Here is a 19054-nt window from a genome sequence, read left to right as displayed (position 1 = left end):
TTTCTGTTAAATTAAAAAATGGAAGGGAATCCTATGCAAGGGAGAAACGAAAGAGCTTTAAGGACATGACAGGAAATAGGAGAAATGGAGAAATTATTAGAAAATACAGAACACAACCAAATAAAAATTTGAATTTAATTATCTCTGCTTGCTTTGCAACAACTCCCTTACTTAGCCATGGGATTATATTAGCACCAGTGGATCAGAAAGTGGTAATAACAAGAGAAGGGTGCTAATACAAAGTTTATTGTTTAAATGCCTTTAAATATAAGGGTGAGAAAATTATCAAGCACCTGATATAGCACTGGATGCTGACAGACAGTCTAGGTGCCAAAAACAGCACAGAGGGATTTGTCTGAGACAGCTTTTTAAATGAAAATGGGAGGTACAACACTGAAGAATAATTTTTGGAGAGTGGCATTTATGAGAAATAGGGTTTTTTTCTGATTTCCAGGAGATCCAACCTCAGAAAAAAAACCTCTGGGATCTGCTGCTTTATCCAGAGACAAAATACAGAAATTAAGATACTTGGACTCCTTTTCCTCTGAGAGGAGGTATCCTCAGGATGCCACTGCATTCCATCTCCAATTTGAGGACAAAAAAATGCAGCCTGACACAGCAGCCTTGAAAGATTGCAGACCCTCTGTTGTAGCTTTTACTTTGGATGCAATCTAAATTAAAAGCTGCTTTTTCTCTTTTCTGAGTGTTCTAACTTTCAGAAAGAAACATGTATTTCTTAATTTTCCATAAGAGAATAGAAAACCCGAAGGGAAAAAAATAAACTTATGAAATGGTCTTGTTGTTGTTGTTGTTGGGTCTTACTTTGAGGTTTTGGGGGGTGAGTTTCAGGTCACCATTATAATGAAAACCATTGAAATTGAATCTAAACCAGGCTTAGACTTTGACTCATCTTGAAACCTAATCTATTGCTTGACGTCATTAATTTTACAAAGTTATACTCAAGAAACTTAAATAACTGCCTGGCACCTTAGATTTGAAACCTTGTGGTAAGTCAAGGGAATAATAACTTTAAATACACTACCCTTGAATATATGAGAGCTACAGCAGATAGTTAAATGGATGGATAGGTAGAGAAAGGGAGCATTCGCTATCACCAAAATAAGGGGCAAAGAAGGGAAGCTGTGAAAGACTATGCCTCTCCCCGACAAATAAGCTTTTAGAAGAATACACATTGTTTCTACTTTCCTTGCTGTTAATATCAAAGAATATAAACTATTAGCAGAGATGATAGCAGTGGACATGTGCCAAAGTAACCACACTTTTTATTTTTAGAGGTGTAGATAAAATAAAAAATACTCTATTTATGTGGAACATGCTTTCTTTGCAAAGAGCATGTAAGTAATACATAAACATGCCTCAACATATATATATATATACACACAGTAAATGTAGGCAGAATTTCCTTCCTCTGCTCTGCATTGCAGATATCTTATGTACATCAGGAAATTGTGCTGCATATTCTGTAGTCATTTTGCATACAGAGCAGCCTGACAAAATTTGAATTAGAGTTCCACAATTTATATGATGAGAGTATTTTTCCTAGATATCTAGAATGACAGGTTTTTGCTTGTATAGGAACACTGGGGGTTTTATGCAGCTTATTTATTTATTCATGCATTCATTCTTTCATTTCTTAATTGTAACTTACAAGATATGGTTAGCTAAAACTCTCAGGATTTGCTCATCAAAACAAACCTTATTCATTCTGATTTATTTAAAATGAAAAAAAAAAAAAAAATAGAATTTTTGCCAGGTACCTCAGTTATGATTTACTCTACATCTTAAAGAGTTTGCAGAATCATGACCTTAGATTCTAAGCATCTTTTACACCATTGCCACTTTTTGAAGCTAAAAGAAAAAATACAGAAGTGAGATCTTTGTTTCATTGTGGTGTTGTTAATAAGGCATTACATTTTCATGCAGAATTTAATTCATTACTGAGGATTAATAATCTTCTTTATCTACACAGCAACATTTTAAATAACTAAATGAATGATTACACATTAGCATGTTTGGTAACAAACAAGGGTATATTAATGCCAATTTATTTCAGAGAAAATTTATTGATTATTTAACACAATGTTTCAGTGAAATATTGGTGGAACCCTCACATAGAGAAAAACCTAACAATATCTTTGACGTTGCATCAATTATTAAAAATCTTGGTGCAGGCAGATTTAACACTTCTAATATTTTGACGCCTTCAAGAATCACCCAGCAAATAATCTTTTTTCCTTCAAGGCAAACTGCTTCAAAATCTAGTGCAATAAGAAATTAAGGTCTCCATTTTAAGAGACCTTTAGGATACTGGGTTGAATCTTTATTGTCTTAGAGTCACTTTGAAAAATCTGGAAAGCCACAACTTATAGTACAGAATGAATACAGAAGTCTGTATTCCACGTCTCATAAGAAATTTATTCTTTATTTGTTTTATTGTTTTTTAGTTCTTAAAAGAAAACATATTATATGAATCTATCATAAGAACTACTCTTTTGACATGGATATCAGTCATATACATGCACATCAATAAACATATTGCAATTGCATCAACCATTGCCTGCCTGAAAATTGAAAAGAGATTTTTTTTGCTCTGATGAAATATTTTGTGTTATGTTATGGTTTGGATTGTTGGCTTTTTCTTCAACATAAATTTCTTAACTTGTAGCAATGAAGTTAAATTTGGCAATTCAATTTCAAAAGGGAATGCCGAAAGAGCCCAACGGAGAAACGTGTTCTCCCCCTCCTCCCCCCACCTCTTTTCCCCGGTCCCCATGTCCCCGGGAAAGCGTTCTCGATGGAGCAGCAGGGGTCCCGCCCACCCGCTCTGCCTCCGGGGCACCCCAGCCTCCACGCCCGCGCTGGCCCAGTGGGGCCAGGAGGGAAGTCTCAGGCAGCACTGGCCATGCTGCACGGGACAGCCCTCCCTCCCCGCTTTTCCCGGTTGAAAAATGCCGCGTTCGGTTTTCTGTGGGGGGTGAAATCGGGTCCAAATCCACGTGGTCCTCTCCGGGTTCCCAAGATGGCAGAGACCGCATGGCGGGGGACTCCCCCGCCCCCTCAGTGCCGCCCACCCCTCCCTACCCCGGTGACGTGGTGCCCGCAGCGCGCGGCCCCGCCCCCTTCCCCGCCCCGCCTTACCCCTGTGACGTCGGGTGCCTTCCGCGTGACCCTGCCCCCCCAGCCCCGCGCCGCGCGGCCCCGCCCCCACCCCATGTGGTGCCGGCCCCGACCCACGGGGCCCCGACCCACGGGGCCCCGCCCCCGCCCCGCGTGCCGCGGCCACGCTGCCCAGCTAGCTCAGTCGGTAGAGCATGGGACTCTTAATCCCAGGGTCGTGGGTTTGAGCCCCACGTTGGGCACCAATTGTGTCCGGTTGTGTCCCCGCTCCGGGTGGGAGCTGACCCCCAGCTAGCTTGGGTCAACACAGACACAAAGTTTCCAGTTCGTTTTGGCTTCTCGGCTTAGCAGCCGGACCCAAAGGCGACAGTCAACAGCAGCAGAAGAGAAAAAGGCTGGCTCTCAGCTTAGCAGGTTAAAGGATGTTTATTAGCAGAGATCTCCAAGCTCCGAGGCGAGCGGCTCGGAGCTTCCAGGCTGAGAACCCCGCGGCTGAGAGAGTTTGCTCCTCCCTCCTACCCCCTATAAGCGGGGGAGGGTCCCAGGGAGGATACAACAAGACAACAAATCAGGGGATTCAGGGGGTAACAAGGTGTGCCCACCCCCAAGCTTCAGACCACTAAAATCCAGAGCCAAAGGAATTTACCCCAGGCTACCTATCACCTGAAGCCCTCTGCCGGAGATTTCACAATCCGGGAGGGACCCCGGGAGTGATAGACAAGCTGCCCCAGAGAGGGGGGTTGGGGCAGAGGGGATGTTAGATGTCATGTGAGGTATGGGATGATTGACACAAAACACCTTATTATACAGACAACACAAAAGGGATACAGAATTGGGGATACAGTGAAACGAACCATAACATAAACTTCTTACAAAAATCTAATAAAACAGTTCTGCACCACGACATTAACTGTGTACTGTGCCATTTGCTTGTATTTTGATTTAACATTACGAATCTGTCAAATTCTCTTGCTCATACTTTGTAGGTTGTTTGCTACAAGAAGCTGCTCGACATGAAGGTTTTGTAGAAATTAGTATTGAAGATTGACGTAGCTCTCCTTCACTTGATGGAGCAAAAAAAAAAAAAAAAGCTACCTTTAATATACAGTATCACAAGCACTTTTTTTATTATGAAAAAAGACAATAGGGAATATATTTAAGATAAAATGTTTTTCTGTATAAAAAGGGCACATTCTTCCAAAGAGGTAAAACCCTACAAAAAGCTTCCTCCATAAACTGCTGCTTAAGTCATAGAGCACACCTAAATGGGAGAATATATACATTTTAAAGAACAGAAATGAAATTCAAACTCTGTAGTCCTTCACTTGATTTATGTTGTTAATTGTAGTATTCTTGATTAATTTTCTACAAAGTTCCTCTGCCCTTAATGAATTTTTCATTTTTCAGATTAGGCTACAAAGGCAGAAAACGTTAGAAGTCAGTAGCAGAATATTATAAATAACAAGATAATGAGAAAAATTACTTTCAAGATAGAATATCAGAAAACATGAGAAGTTTGGATTCTTCATTTGTTGAAGACTTGATGAAGATCATGAAGCATGGCCTTCAGGTCAAGGGAGGTGATTCTTCCTCTCTACTGAAGTTTCCTAAAACACCACTTGGAGTGCCGCATTCAGCTATGGGGACCTCAGCATATTAAGGACATAGATCTGCTTGAGTAGGCCCAGAGGAGGGCCATGAACATGAGCAAAGGCTGGAGTATGCCTCCTTTGAAGAAAGGCTAAGAGTGTTGGGGTAGTTCAGCCTGGCGAAGAGGTGGTGATGCAGGGCCCTTATTGCATCCTTTCAGGACTTCAAAGGGTGCTTATAAAAAAGGTGGGGGGGGATTTTTTATCAGGGAGTGTAGTGAAAGGATAAGGGGCAATAGTTTTCAATGGATGGATTTCATTTAAATATAACCCTTCTCTGTGAGGACACAGAGGCATTGGAACAGGTCATTGGGAGTTGTATATACCCCATTCCTGGAAAAGTTCAAGGCCAGGTCAGATGGGACTTTGAGTAACTCAGTCTAGTTGAATATGTCCCATGACACACGGGTTGGGAGCAAATGATATTTAAAGCCCCTTCCAACCCAAGTCACACTATGATTGTATACATTATTGATGATAAATCTGTTACCAGAGAAATATTAGTAAACATAGTTTAATCCCTTTTTCATTTACTTTTCCATGCTTTACTTTGCTTTACTTTTCCATGGTTGTTAAAGAATAAACCATCTTGCCCATTGCCACAAGTTAACATCCATTACTTCCTTCCCAACATCAAAGATGTACATCAAGTTTTGTAGAATAATAGTTTAAACTCCAGTTTTGACTTGTGACTTTTTCAGGCAGAAAGTCTCTGGGACCATCTGTAGTTGACCTGGCTTGGCCTGCAGCAAATTTAAACTAAGTGCAGGGTTTTCTGACATAAGGGGGATGTCAATCAAACCTAACTAGGTTAAATAGAAGATAGAGCACAAATTCAGCATGGTTGAGAAAAATATGCTTTGTCTTCAGCTCAGGAGTGGAAGACAGTTGATACCACATTGTAACATAAGGTCACTTGACTTGTAAGAGAATGGGAACTGCAGCCTTCTGTACCTGTTACCTGTTACTGTACCTCATAACCTACATTGTCTGCTGAATGGTATTTCTTTTGTCAAATGAATTCTGACACCGCAGGTGTCAGGGAACACTCCTAACTAGCAAAGGACAATCTTACATTTGGAAAAAGTACATTACAGTACTAAAGTATCTTGAAAAGAAGTGTAAAATAAAATTAAAAACAACAACAACAAATAAAAAACCAGCAGTGGCTAATAGCAGACTGTAGTGGGCTTGGTAATTGCATGGTGATATCCCTGACACAAGCCCCTGGTAAGCAGAACACCTCTTCAGAAATTGCATCAGGTCAGCAAATAGGTGCCTCTGTACCTCTCAGAAGAGGGTTGGCTGCTACTATTAACTGCCACCTTTCTTTAGTTGCATTGGTTGTTATACAGGGAGAAGATTGAGCTGCCTTATTCAGCTTCAGTGGCTCTCCTGATGTGACATGTGTTTCATTTTCAGTCTGCAGAGTGGTGAAGAGGTTCTGCCCTCCTGCAGCTCCTTGCCAATATAAGCTACAATTCCTCTATATTACTAGCCCCCTCCCATCTGCTCTTTGATGGAAGAGGTTTTGGCTGTTTGGCCATGGGCTGTGGGTCCACTGCAGACTGCAGTTAGAACCAGCTATCGAACTCCTTCTCAACCTCCTTGGTCCTGCACAGTCTTCTCACTGCCTCCTGCTGCTCAGACACTTGCAACCAAAGGCACCTCACTAGGGCACACCATCTGGAGGCAGATCTGCTGCCTGCCCCTGTCCCAAGAGAAATGCCTTGGCACTACCAGTCGTCTGAGGTCTGCTTCAAAAGAAGCTCCCTCTGGGTGTAGTCTTCAGCCACCAGTGTAGATGGGACAAACCCAACAGGTGGAGTGGCAGTCTCGGCTGTCAGACAAGTGTGAAATTCTGAGTGAAAGTACACCTCTGCTGATAGACTGTCTCCCAAGTTTCTCTCGGCTGAGACTATTCAATCCCTACCTAAGAAGTTAACTTGATTTACTCTTTCTTATACCAGGCTCTGGATTTCAAATCCTATGCACAATACCTATCAACATTTCAACCAAATACTTTTGATGACACAATTCAAAATTTTAAAAATCCAAAAATATTTCCAAAGCAACTAGGTTCAAAAGCACTGGAATCAAGATAACTTTGTTTTCCCTTGACTCAAAATTTCACAGAAACTTTCCAGGGAATTTTTGGAAATCTGACTATCTTTGAGAGCTTTCTGTCTAACAAATGAATTGGAAACTGACTGACTAGAAGCTTAACAGTGGCAGCAGGGGTGATGCCATTCTGATTTTTGTCTTTTTTTTCTTTTATTTGTTCTCTGTATTCTTTATACACATATTTGGAGCCCCGTAGCCTATTATTGTATTCCAGGAGCTAGTTTTCCCAGTACTTTTACATGTTCTTTCCCTAGGCAGAAAGACAAGACTTATTTCAAGAGTCTCTTATCCTATCTTGGTTTTCCCTGGCTACCAAGGTTGAAAAACATCTATTCAGACACATTTTCAACAAAATACAGTCATCCAAGAGGGAGAAGACTTAGAAGGTGTTTGACCCAGGAAAGAGGGAATTGCATCACCCCTTGTGATCCTATTTGGTGTTGTTTTATCATTTATGCTAATTTACCAAGCTTATGAAACTGTATGCACCCTTATGTGCGCTGGGCTTTTGTGAACACCTTTCCATAACTGCCCCTGAAGGCCTTCAATAAAAATCCACTTTTATATTACCTCCTATATTAATATTAATATTATCTCAGAAGTGTGTGTTTCGTTTCTATGTCGAAAAAGGCATCAGACATACATATGCATGTACATTAGGGGAACTCTTTCTTCCTCATGAACTCAGCTTGACAATCCTTGACTTAATTGTTAAAATAATGAAAATTATTAAATTCCTGACTACCTTATCAGTAACTTATATACAGAGAACACATAGATTCTAAGAAATCAGCTTTTCCTTCATCAACATTTTTCCTTGTCAGAATATGACTGTTTTTATCTTTCACTACTATATCAAATAATTTTTAAAAGTCAGTTTTTTCCTCATAATCCCAGATTTGACAGAACAAAATTTCTTTCATGCTGGAGACAAGCACATAAAATTGTTTTTGCAGTAATTCCTTTACATCTTTTAAATTAGATTCCACTGGTACTTTTATTCATTTAACCTTTCAAATTTGATTATGAAAATGCAAATATTATTAACTCGATTGAAAAATAAAATCATCCAAAGTACCTCAGATTCTCCTAAGAAAACATGGGTGACTACAGACTTTAAATCACTGCTTATCATAATTTGTTATCTTACTGTTCTTCCTTCACTTGGCTGTGGCAGTTTCCATAGCTTTTCTGACACTGGCCTTGCCTGTCATGCCATTTACTTACTGGCAACTCAAGCTGCTATAAAGTTGCAAAGAATGGTGATGCCCATATAAAGTTTTTATTAAATTCAACATAACAAGTGCATTTAAGATGCATTCATTCAGTGAAGGCACTGCAAAAAGCACCTAACCCTAGTGTATTAAAGAGCAACATGCTAGGGATTAGCTAGCTACCATCAATATCTAAGGACTGCAATCCGTAAAGTCTTTTGCAAATATAACATTGCACAGCTGTGAATATAATTCCTGTTTGTCTGACAGCAGTATTCTTTATTTGGAGATTGCAAATAATGTTTTGAAAAGAGGTACCATGGAGAGCTTTATGAACTTCACACATCATATTCACTATGCAGACCTGATGGCATCAGCATAGTTTGTCATTTAGCTCAGTACAAGATTTATGCTTGTTTTTGATTGTACAACCCTACAGTCATGTACACCCAAATGGTTGCACTACAGGTTTTCTTCTTTGCTTTGGTTTATTATTGTTTGTGCACATGAAAGAATCTCTACAAAAATCTGTAAGGCTTTGGGTTTTTTTTTTTTTTAAATGTTTTCCTCACTGACTCTAAAGGCATTCTAAGGAGAATACACTGCTGGCAAAATCTATAAAACCTACTTGATAATGGGGCAAGAGTAAAAATTCTGGTAAGGGGATGATATACGTTTTACTTTGATAAAACAGCTCCTCAATCTGATGAAAGCATGACAGTGCACTTCCAGTTGCTCTATAAGTCATGAAGAACCAAGCAAATAAGAAATATCACACATATTCTTGGTTTCATTTTTATTTAAATAATAATTTTGTTTTATTAAAAATAAGAGTATCTACAGATACACAGAAATAGTATTTCAAACCCTATTTTGTTATAAACACCCTTGTGTTGCGTAAAGCTTTCCGCACTGTAAGACAATTGGTGAGTGCAATAAAATATTCTCTATCGATCTGTGTCTTAGACCATTGTTTGTTGCCTTGAGTATCATGTATAAGCCAACAAGAACTTTTTTTTTTTTTTTCCCCTGAGAAAGATAACAGCAGTGATCCAGAGTTTCTATTGCAGCTGCCAAGTTCAAATAAAATATGGAGAGTAGATATCACCCACAAGGTTTTGGGAGGAGGTAGAAAATGCTTTCTAGACCTTTATGCTTTCTGTGTCAATTTTCAAGATTTTAAAATTATTTAAGGACAAATATATGAGTCAGGTAGTTTTCATTCAACATTGTACATACATATCCCTGTTATCATATATCTATGACCCATGTGCACAATTTTATGACAATAGGTTTGCATCTGTAATCATTATAGTCTATTTGTAATTTAAATACTTTTTTCTCCCATACTTATGTGTGTTGACAAATGTGAAAAATCTTTAAAAAATTATTTAACAGTGTCCAGAAATGCTGTGCAATATTTCCAGGTTTTTCATGCTTTCCCATATATTTACTGAAACGAAAACTATTTTTCAATTAGGACTCACATTTAGTGCATCCAATGCAAGAGGAGAGTTAAGGCAAGCCAAAAATGCACTAGGTATTTGAAATTTTATGAGTGAAAAAAATAATTTTGTTAATAACAATAAAGGAAATGGATGAATTATTTGCATTTATGCCTCTCATTAAAAGAATATGTAAAACTGTAGACACACTGCTGTCAAGAAGACCATTTCATTTTTCAGTTGATAGAATTTGATTTAGTGGGCTAGGACACACAAGTGGAACTTTACTGAGGTGAACTCTGTGTGTCTCCATAAAAAGCCCATTTCCTGTTTATAAAAGAGACACACAGAAAATAAAAATAAGTGCATATGCAGCTAAAGCAGTAGTTACAATCACAGCTCAGAAAAATAAGCATATTCTATTAAAATTAAGATGTCCACAGCATGCTTTAGCAGAAGAAAAATAGAATAACAAAATTTGAAGGCTGTAAAATAAAAATTTCAAATTACCATATTTAGTATGATATTCATTATTCAGATTATGTAATATAGGAGACAAAAAAGGTAGAAAGATAACAGAGGCTTTGCTATTTGGTAAATTTTATCTAGCCGCAGTATGCAATCTTCAACGAGACCTGAAAGGATATTTATTCATAAGACAATTTTAGACAGAGGTACACTGTACCTCAACCATTACACAGATAAGATGACTTGCTTGTTGTCATTCAAAATATCTGCACATGAAAAGTAGCTCAGAAATCATATACTAGCAGTCCCCAGTTACCCTAAAATGCTGAAGATAGATGACTTTTTCAGATTGGTGAGATCAGTAATTTTTTTGAATGCTGTGAGTGACTTCATTGGAGTTTGTTTAGCTAGCAGCCTGGAAATGTCTGACAATGACAACAATTTTATCAATGTCAGCTGAACGCTTTTGAATTTGCCTAACTGGCACCTTAAAATGCTTCATCCCAGAACTTCATTGTCAAGGTCCTGTAGGTAATGCTTTTAATCAGAATGTTTTTGCACTCTTTCTAAGGAATTCCTTTTCATTTACCTTTCTGTTTACTTTTCATCTAGGACTTGACACTTGGAACACACCATGCATAAACACTACAGAGGCTTGGATAAGTACAATTCTACCCTTTGCTCTGTGACAGAAATACCAAGCAGATTGACTATACTTTTCAATTAACTTGAAAGCCTTTCTGTTGACACCACTCTGAGAGGCTTCTGCACTCCTCAGGCAAGAAAGTATAAACAAAGCATAACAACATTTTTCCCAGTGGTTGCTCCTGAACTGCACATCAAGAGCTCCCACAGACACAGAAAAACCTTTTGCAAAGGCCAATTCTTCATTTGTAAGCTGCACTGACATGATTCAGAGTGAGAAATAAACCTAAGAATACAGTAATATTAAGTCTATACTTACCGTCTGTCAAGAGGCCAACTATGTTTTGTATACAATATAAATACATATATATATACACAATGTATATACAATATATGTACATATATTTATATGCATGTGCTTTGAGAAGATGCATTCAATTGAAGCATGAATATACAGGAATTTTTTAAATATAAATGTTAATGCATTGTTTTCAGCTATTAACCTTTGAAACATGATAATTTTTGCAGAATCAAAACATGAGAGATGCATGAATTCATATCAGAAAATGTTTTTCCAGAAATGTGGAAACAGGGGCATTTTGTTACATATTTAACATGTTTAGCAAACAGCATAGGACTCGTGTGTATATCGCTCTTTGCTGGTGAGTAATTGCTCTGATGGACTTCTCAAGGATGGATTAAGTTAAGGGATCATGGCTAATGGAGATAGGTTTGCATTCTTGTTTATTAGGAATTATGTTCTTATCACATAGGAATTATATTCTCATCACAATTCAAGGATGCCAAGAAGACAGCAACCTTTTCCTGACAGTTCCTGCAGGTTGCATTGTCTGTCATACCCCCATTTAAAATGGATTCAATAGACAAATTGCTGTAACACCACTGCCTCAAACCCAGACATACCACGACAGAAGGTGAGTGTGGCATTGGTTCCAGTATCCTTCCACCAACAATAGGGAATTTGTGAATGCATGAGACTGGAGCCTTCTCCTGTTACTGGCAGCTCTACATACTGAATATGAGTTATTTTAAGTCTATTTTAAAATTGAATTTTACATCAGCATAATTTTACAAGAGAATCTCCCATACGTCTTGTTAAGGTTAATGGTTTTTACCTCTACACTACAGATATTTTCTATGCTATTTTCTGACAAATTATGAGTGTTTCTCTTGTCGCACTCTTCAAAGTGTCAGATTGAAATGGAATAAATATCTATTAAAACAGTTAAAGTCATTAATTACATAGACTTTGTTATTTTCATACTGTATGCCCTATAGGGGCAGGAGCAAGAATGAAAGAAATATGAATCTATGGAATATATGTAGGTTTTGACATTTATTTTACTTTAAACTTACTTCATAACTAACATAATTATCACTGAATATTTAGTGATTGCTTCTAATTTTGGTCAATGGGATTACAATATATTTTACAATTAAATAAACATCTCAGTTACATTGACTTCAAATTTCTGCTCTGAATGGAGAGGCAACTACATACAGAGACCTGCTGCTTACTCAGCAAAGCTATCACCAGTATCCTGCTGGTGTTTACTTCCCTGGGCTGTTTTTTCTCCCTAGATAAATGGGCTGCTTTTAGGATAATAAAGCTTTCTTGGGTGCACTTGGAATGTGATAATGCAAATGTCAACCTGCTCTTGCATGAAAGGCTCTCAGTCACAACCTCAGACAATCTCACAAGGGGTTTATAAGCAATATATTTCCCTACCTGCCCACCCTGTCCAACAGACTACTGTCCATGTTAGCTAAGGAGTTAAAACATCCACCTGCAGCAGACACAAGTGACAATCCAGAATATCAGCTTGCACCAGCACTCATTCTCTCTTGCCTTAAGATGTCTAACTGTGAGCTGTGGCAGCTGAGAAAACAGCCATGGCCTCCATCCTGCGTCTTGTGGTGCAATTGTGTATGTGAGAGCTGGGATTACCTAACATGTGGCATGAATATTCCAGGAGTGTAAATCACAACACTTAAATTAATGATAGCTATGGTTTGTTCAGCTGAATTAATTGTGGCTTATTCAGATCAGCTCTTTTTTTTTTTTTTTTTTTTTTTTTTTTTTTTTTTTTTTTTTTTTTTTTTTTCTGAAACAGTCCACTAAACTCTAATTTTCTGATTTCAACCTCTGTCCTAAAATTACATTCTTGGATCATTAAAGCCAAAAAACCCCAAGAAGCCCTCAAAATAATTGAACAAAATGAAATTCCCTTTGTGAAATTGAGAACTACCTTTTTTCACTAATTAATTTGTTGCAGTACTATCAACAATTACAGCAGGAACAAAATAGCCAAGAAAATGGCTTTGTGAAAGCAAACCTCCATGGTCACCAGCTATGTTTTTATCTTTATTTTTTCTGAAATAGTTTGAATTTTGCTAAAATCAGAGTCCGCAGAGCAGCATGACTTCAATTTTCACAAAAAAATAATAACACAGCCTTCAGAGCACTGGAAAGCTTCCTTCCTTTAATTCATCTCCTTACTTATTGCAAGGTTTCTAATCCAACTAGTTGAGAAGAAAATCAGGTAATGAAATGTAGAAAGCATATAACTTATATGTGGAACTCTTCACTGTGTACATTTAAACATTAGATTACTTCTTAAGAATTCCAGGTAAATAAAGTTTTATCAGGAATAATAGGCCAAGGTCTTCTGATGTATAACATAGGTTTTTATAGCATTTGAAGAAATGCCTAGCTTTTACTGACAAGAACATACCAGCTATTTTATAAGAAATGACAAGTCCCTGTCATTATTGAGAATTTGCACACCTGCCTAGAAATAGGGAAACAATCACAAACTCACTAGGAGACAATTAAAAACACTTGTAAATATATGACACAATGTAGATACATTAAGAACTTCTTACTACTAGCTTATAGTTTGAGGAGACACCATAATAATTTGATATTCAAGTACATAACTGGGAAAGTTGTGGACAAAATATGTGGGTGTTTTTGGGTTTTGTTTTAGTTTTTTGTGAAGGGGGGTGGTGTTTTTTTTTTTTTTTCAAAAAACCCCCAGACGTTTATAATCTCCAGGAATATTACAGAAGAAAATAATATTATATCCCTATGAGTATTACGCAGACATATCTCCTTGTCTATCTGCTTAAGCAAAAAACTTTCTTAAACTTCACAAGTACCAAAAAAAAACCCCACAGAAAACACCCACTGAAGAAAGTATTCTTACTACAATCTTGGAAACAGATCATTAATTCAGAAATAAATTAGGCAGGGAGGTATAAGAAATCATTTATTACTCTTGAATAATCAGGCAAAATATAGCTGTGGTGAAAATGTTTGCAAGAAGCTAATTGGCAAAGTGGAGTTCTCTCAGCTTGTTCTGTTTTTCAGTAAGATAAATAGTTAAAATATCAAGGTTGTATATACAGAGATTTTTTCAATTATTCTTTACAGATATTAATGGGCTAAATACAAAATTTGTTGAGAATAGCTTACAAAGGTGTATGTCGGAAATGTGGAAATAGCTTTTTTTTTTTTAACAACAAAAAGTGTTGTAGAAACTGATAATACATTTTCACTAGAAGTGACAGGTTTGTTTCAGATGATGCATTTTATTATCTTTTCTGGATACTTCAGGGAGCTAGGAAAGTGTGTTTTTAATTAAAAATTTATAGAAAAACAAAAGAACAACATTTTGATAAAAGAGCAAAATGCAAAATAAATTAAAAAAAAAAAAAAAAAAAAGGCTGCTCTATAAAATTACTGGTTTTGTGTATATTTTACTGTTGTGTCTGTTTGGTTCCCAGGTATTACCAGAAATTATTCTTACCTTTAATAGTAAAATCGATAATTTGCAAATGCTTTTTTTTTTTTTTTTTTCTTTTTTAAATCCCGTAGGAGACAAAACACAGAAATATATAGGCTCCCCATTTGAAACATCTAGAATGCAGGTCTTCAAGAAGAATCTGGATTTCCAATGTTCAGGACAATACCTTGTTCCAACCAGGACAGGGTGAATATTTGGTGTATCCAGAAGAGGCTATTCTATACAACCTCACATCACTGATGGGGGAAGGGGGAAGTCTCTCCAGTCACTTAGTGTGGCAGCAGTTTTCACATTACCAGTTTCCTCGTGGGGAGCCTTTCTGGTAAATGCTTTTATCAACATTGTTGTTGTTACCCTCAGTGTCTTATCTCATTGCTCTTTCCAGTAAGTTGTTCTCATCTCAACCTGTAACCATCAGCTTTTGTGCCTCCAGTTCTCTTCTCCATCCCACCATAGGGGAAGAGAAAGGGTAGGATGAGTGAGTGAACAGAGCATGGTTTGAAGTGTTTCAATAAGAATGCTAAATTGAGAAATACCATTCCACAGACCTGGTGGAAACCACAATGCATTGTAAGTTTTCACACACCTATTTTGGTACACAAAATAAAACATGTGAAAACTCATTATTTTTTATAAAGCCATTATGGATTTTTTTTTTTTTTTTTTTTTAACCTTTGTTTCCATGTTGCAGGGAAAAAAAAAAAAAAAAAAAAAGAAAAGAAAAAAAAAAAAGAAAAGAAAAAAAAAAAAAGAAAAGAAAAAAGAAAAAAAAAGAAAAAAAGGAAAAAAAAAAAAAAAAAAAAAAAAAAAAAAGGCTTTTTAGCTATATGTCCTGAATAGGATCCTTTTAAATACTTCAAAAATGGTTTCACTGTGCCTATATTAATCTACATGGAATACTGCTCTGGTGCTCAAAATCAATTTTCCAAAAGCCAATAGGCAAAAATGGTATTCAAGATTCAAATCTTGAAATAAAATACATAGTGTTCATTTTAACACTTTTTACAGTTCAATATTCAAATGATGAGCAAGAGAAGAAACACCCTCTGGTGACAATTTCTGGATGTTTGAGTCAGTTCAGGACATACCAGTTACTGTGCTGGTTTTCACTTGCAGTAAGTTAAAATAGGGACAGAAAACACCTCCACTGCAGTAGTCTTTCCTCCCTCCTGAGCACAAGGCGTAGGCAGTGAAGGAAGATGCTTTTCTTGCCAGTTTCACTCCTGTTTGAAAAGACTGTACTTACTCTAAGTCTTATTTTCTTAAGTTTTTTATTTAGCAACAGTCTGTCTGATTGCTCTTCTACTTTAAATGGACTGCCCAGTAGATTTATGAACATTTTATTATGTAGACAGAAGGGAAAGAAATAAATATTAAATAACTCCTGTTAATGCTCCCTGGGCTGCATTCCAGAGAGTAATAAGACAGGTTTGGAAGCAGATTCTAGAACAGAAGCTGATCTAGAACACAGTACCCTTGCACATACATTTATGCAGACATAGCCTGGGGTGTGTGAATTTATCAGCCTCTGAGCTCCTTCCAGAAACTTTTTTAATTGATGAAAGTTCTTGGGGGAAAAGGGGTATCAAGCAAAGTTATGGTGTTCCGATTTTTTCTGAAAATAAGAATTAGGCACAGGAGAAAGTCTTCATGTGTCTAGTTGATTACAGAGATGCTGCATGAGCTCATTATTAGCCACAGACACTGACACCTATAGAAAGCATAGATATGTTTTACAATGCAGAGGAACATTTTATATAAAGTATACTTCAACTTCTGATTAATTTTGCTCATTAGGTTGCATCGCTATGAGGAAAAAATTTTAATTTCGTTTTGGGAATAGGAAATACTAGTGTGTATCTACATAGATGAATATTTTAACTGTTCTTTATCTATGGAGTACACCTGTGAGATACAGGGGAGGTTATATGTAACCCATGATAAGAAAGGCATATTTCCTTTATGCACAGATCTTTAAAATAGAGAGATTTAGTCATGCTTGAGTACCAGAAACAGTCTAGTTGTAATAGCATAGAACTGATGAAGACACTCACTTTTATTCTGGTAGCCTCATGCTGCATCACCCCAAATAACTTCTGATTTCATTTTGGCATGATGTGATGAAAAGTAAAAGCATTTTGCTGTATCTCCTTGCACATTTTTCTCTTGGAAACTATGAGAACACCCAGGGATGGTTTTGTTTTGCTTAATATTCTTCAGAGGTTCAAAGTTGGTGTGAGTCATCTGCACAGCTACATAAAAGTAACTGTTTCATAAAATGTACAAAAATCACTTAGGAGGTGGCAAGTCTGGAAAAGGCATTGAGCTACATAGATTACTTTCTTTTAAGTTTACTTCTACTTCCACAATAAAGCTTGAAATTGAATTATGAAAAACAAATAGGTCTGCAATATTTTGTCTTAAAAAATAATCACCAACTTAGTTAAGATAAATTATTTGGTTCACAGTAATTGAAAGCATGAACTCATTGCCATTCAGATAAAGATTATATTTTTTTAACAGAAAAATGTAGTCAACAATATAGCTCTACTGGCCTTATAAAATATTTTGCTTTAAATTGTGTTGTAATTATGGTTGAAGGATGGTAAAAACAATCTAGATTTCCTTATTAAAAAGAGCTGTAGTTTTTTTGTTCATAAATAACCCAGGAATCAATCTTGATCATTTTGGTCACAGTAATTGTCTTTAGTTATTCCATTAATTCCTAGATGGCTATTTATTTGTAAATATTTTTTTTACTGTTTGCACTCTTTGTAGATTTTGGTTGAGATTTTTGGGATGGGTTTAATAACACATATTTTTCTACTACTTGAGAAAAAATGGTGGCAATATTTTAATGTAGAATAATTATTAAATATAATCCCAACGTGGACTAGGCTGGGGGTGGATAAGATGTTAGAAAGGGACACATCTAAGACAGGTGACCCTAACTGACCAAAGGTACATTCCATACCCACTGTTCAACAATATAAAGCTGGAAGAATAAGAGCAGAGGGACATTAGTAGAGACCATATTTGCCTTCCAAGTAACTGTAACATGCCCTTGTTTCCTGGGGATGGCTGAACACTTGCCTGTCTGTGAAAAGTAGTTAATGAATTCCATACTTTGATTAGTTTTTGTGCATGTTTGGATTTTTTTCTCCATAAACTGTCTTTTTTTCAACTTACAGGTTTTCTTACTTTTCTACTTTTGATCATCTCCCCATCATAAACTGGCAAGAGTGAGTGAGAGACTGGACAGACAGGGTTAGACTAGGACAATGTACTTGAACTATTTCAAAAATGTCTATTTGTTAGTTAAATGAGACTGACTCTCAGGTCTTGCTGCACAGTCCAGCATTTAAATGTGTAAGAGGACAAATAAAATTCTGTACCTTTTCACAGACAAACCAAAATAGTTGTAAAAATTAGGGATGTCATCTGGCCTAGTGACTTCATGGTGTCCATGCTTACATTTTGCTTTGGATGGAAGAGTACCCCAAAAATGATTTGAAAGTGGTTTGTTTAGAAGCTTCTGAGCAGATTACATTCATCCACAAACAAACAAACAAACAAACAAACACAAAAAACCACAAACAACCCCCCCCCCACACACAAACAACATAATCAAAAAGAACACAGAGATATTATAAGACATAAAACCATTATGGATAGTCACAAAGAGAAGACGTGACAAATCTGAAATACAGAACAGATATATATGGGATATATACATAAATAAAAAAGATATGCATCTTTTCTAAACCAGAGAAGCAAATGACTACTTTCTGCTCCATTGAGCATATGTCAAATTGTGCATTGATGGAGAAGAATAACTGGGAAAATATTGATGTAATCTCCTGTATATGACAGGTCAGTAAGCTATCTTGTCTCTTCTCCTAACACTGTGTATTGCACATTTTAGTCTTTTGAGATTTGCACTGAAATGTAGTTTTTAAAACAGATTGTGAAGAAAATTCTGTGTGTTTAGGGCAACTTGGCAGTTTAATAGTGACTTCTTTGCTATTTTTTTTTTCCTTTTTAATTTAATAATCATTCATTATATCTACTGTGTGTGGAAAGAAAAGTCCTTATTCACATCATGATTTAATTTTAACTTGAAAAAATAAGAGTTAACAAATTTCCTCTCAGTAAAATTTTACAATGCTTTTCTAGTGTATCATCAAGTATGTATTTTGAAATTGATGTAAAAAGGATATTTTGTATTTATATATATTTTGATTTTAACATTTATCCGAAGCAAATTAGCTATTTACAGTAAAACTCACTACTGACATGATACTAAACAGAAATATATGAAACAAAATAATGTGAGGCTCAAAAATTCCTTCATTCATAGAAAAATCAGCCTTTAGAAGAGCTCTTCACTTGGAACAGTAAGTTTAAATCATCTGACCAGGTTAGAAGTTGAGGTAAAAAAGTTCATGAACAAAAGTACATTGGCTAAACTAGGAAGGAACAGCTGTCTGGAGTTGTCCACGTTTCATCATGTCACATTCAATAATGAAACATAGTCTAGA

General features: G+C 36.5%; 1 non-coding gene across 1 annotated transcript; it reads left to right on the top strand.

Moving 5' to 3' along the window:
- Positions 1-3307: 3307 nt before the first annotated feature.
- TRNAK-CUU (transfer RNA lysine (anticodon CUU)) lies at positions 3308-3380 on the top strand. The gene has a single exon. It is a non-coding gene; the product is annotated as a tRNA-Lys (tRNA).
- Positions 3381-19054: the final 15674 nt, after the last annotated feature.

The sequence above is a fragment of the Hirundo rustica genome, chromosome 1 (genome assembly GCF_015227805.2).
Source record: "Hirundo rustica isolate bHirRus1 chromosome 1, bHirRus1.pri.v3, whole genome shotgun sequence".
Lineage (NCBI taxonomy): Eukaryota > Metazoa > Chordata > Aves > Passeriformes > Hirundinidae > Hirundo > Hirundo rustica.
This window is presented reverse-complemented; position numbering and strand designations above follow the sequence as displayed.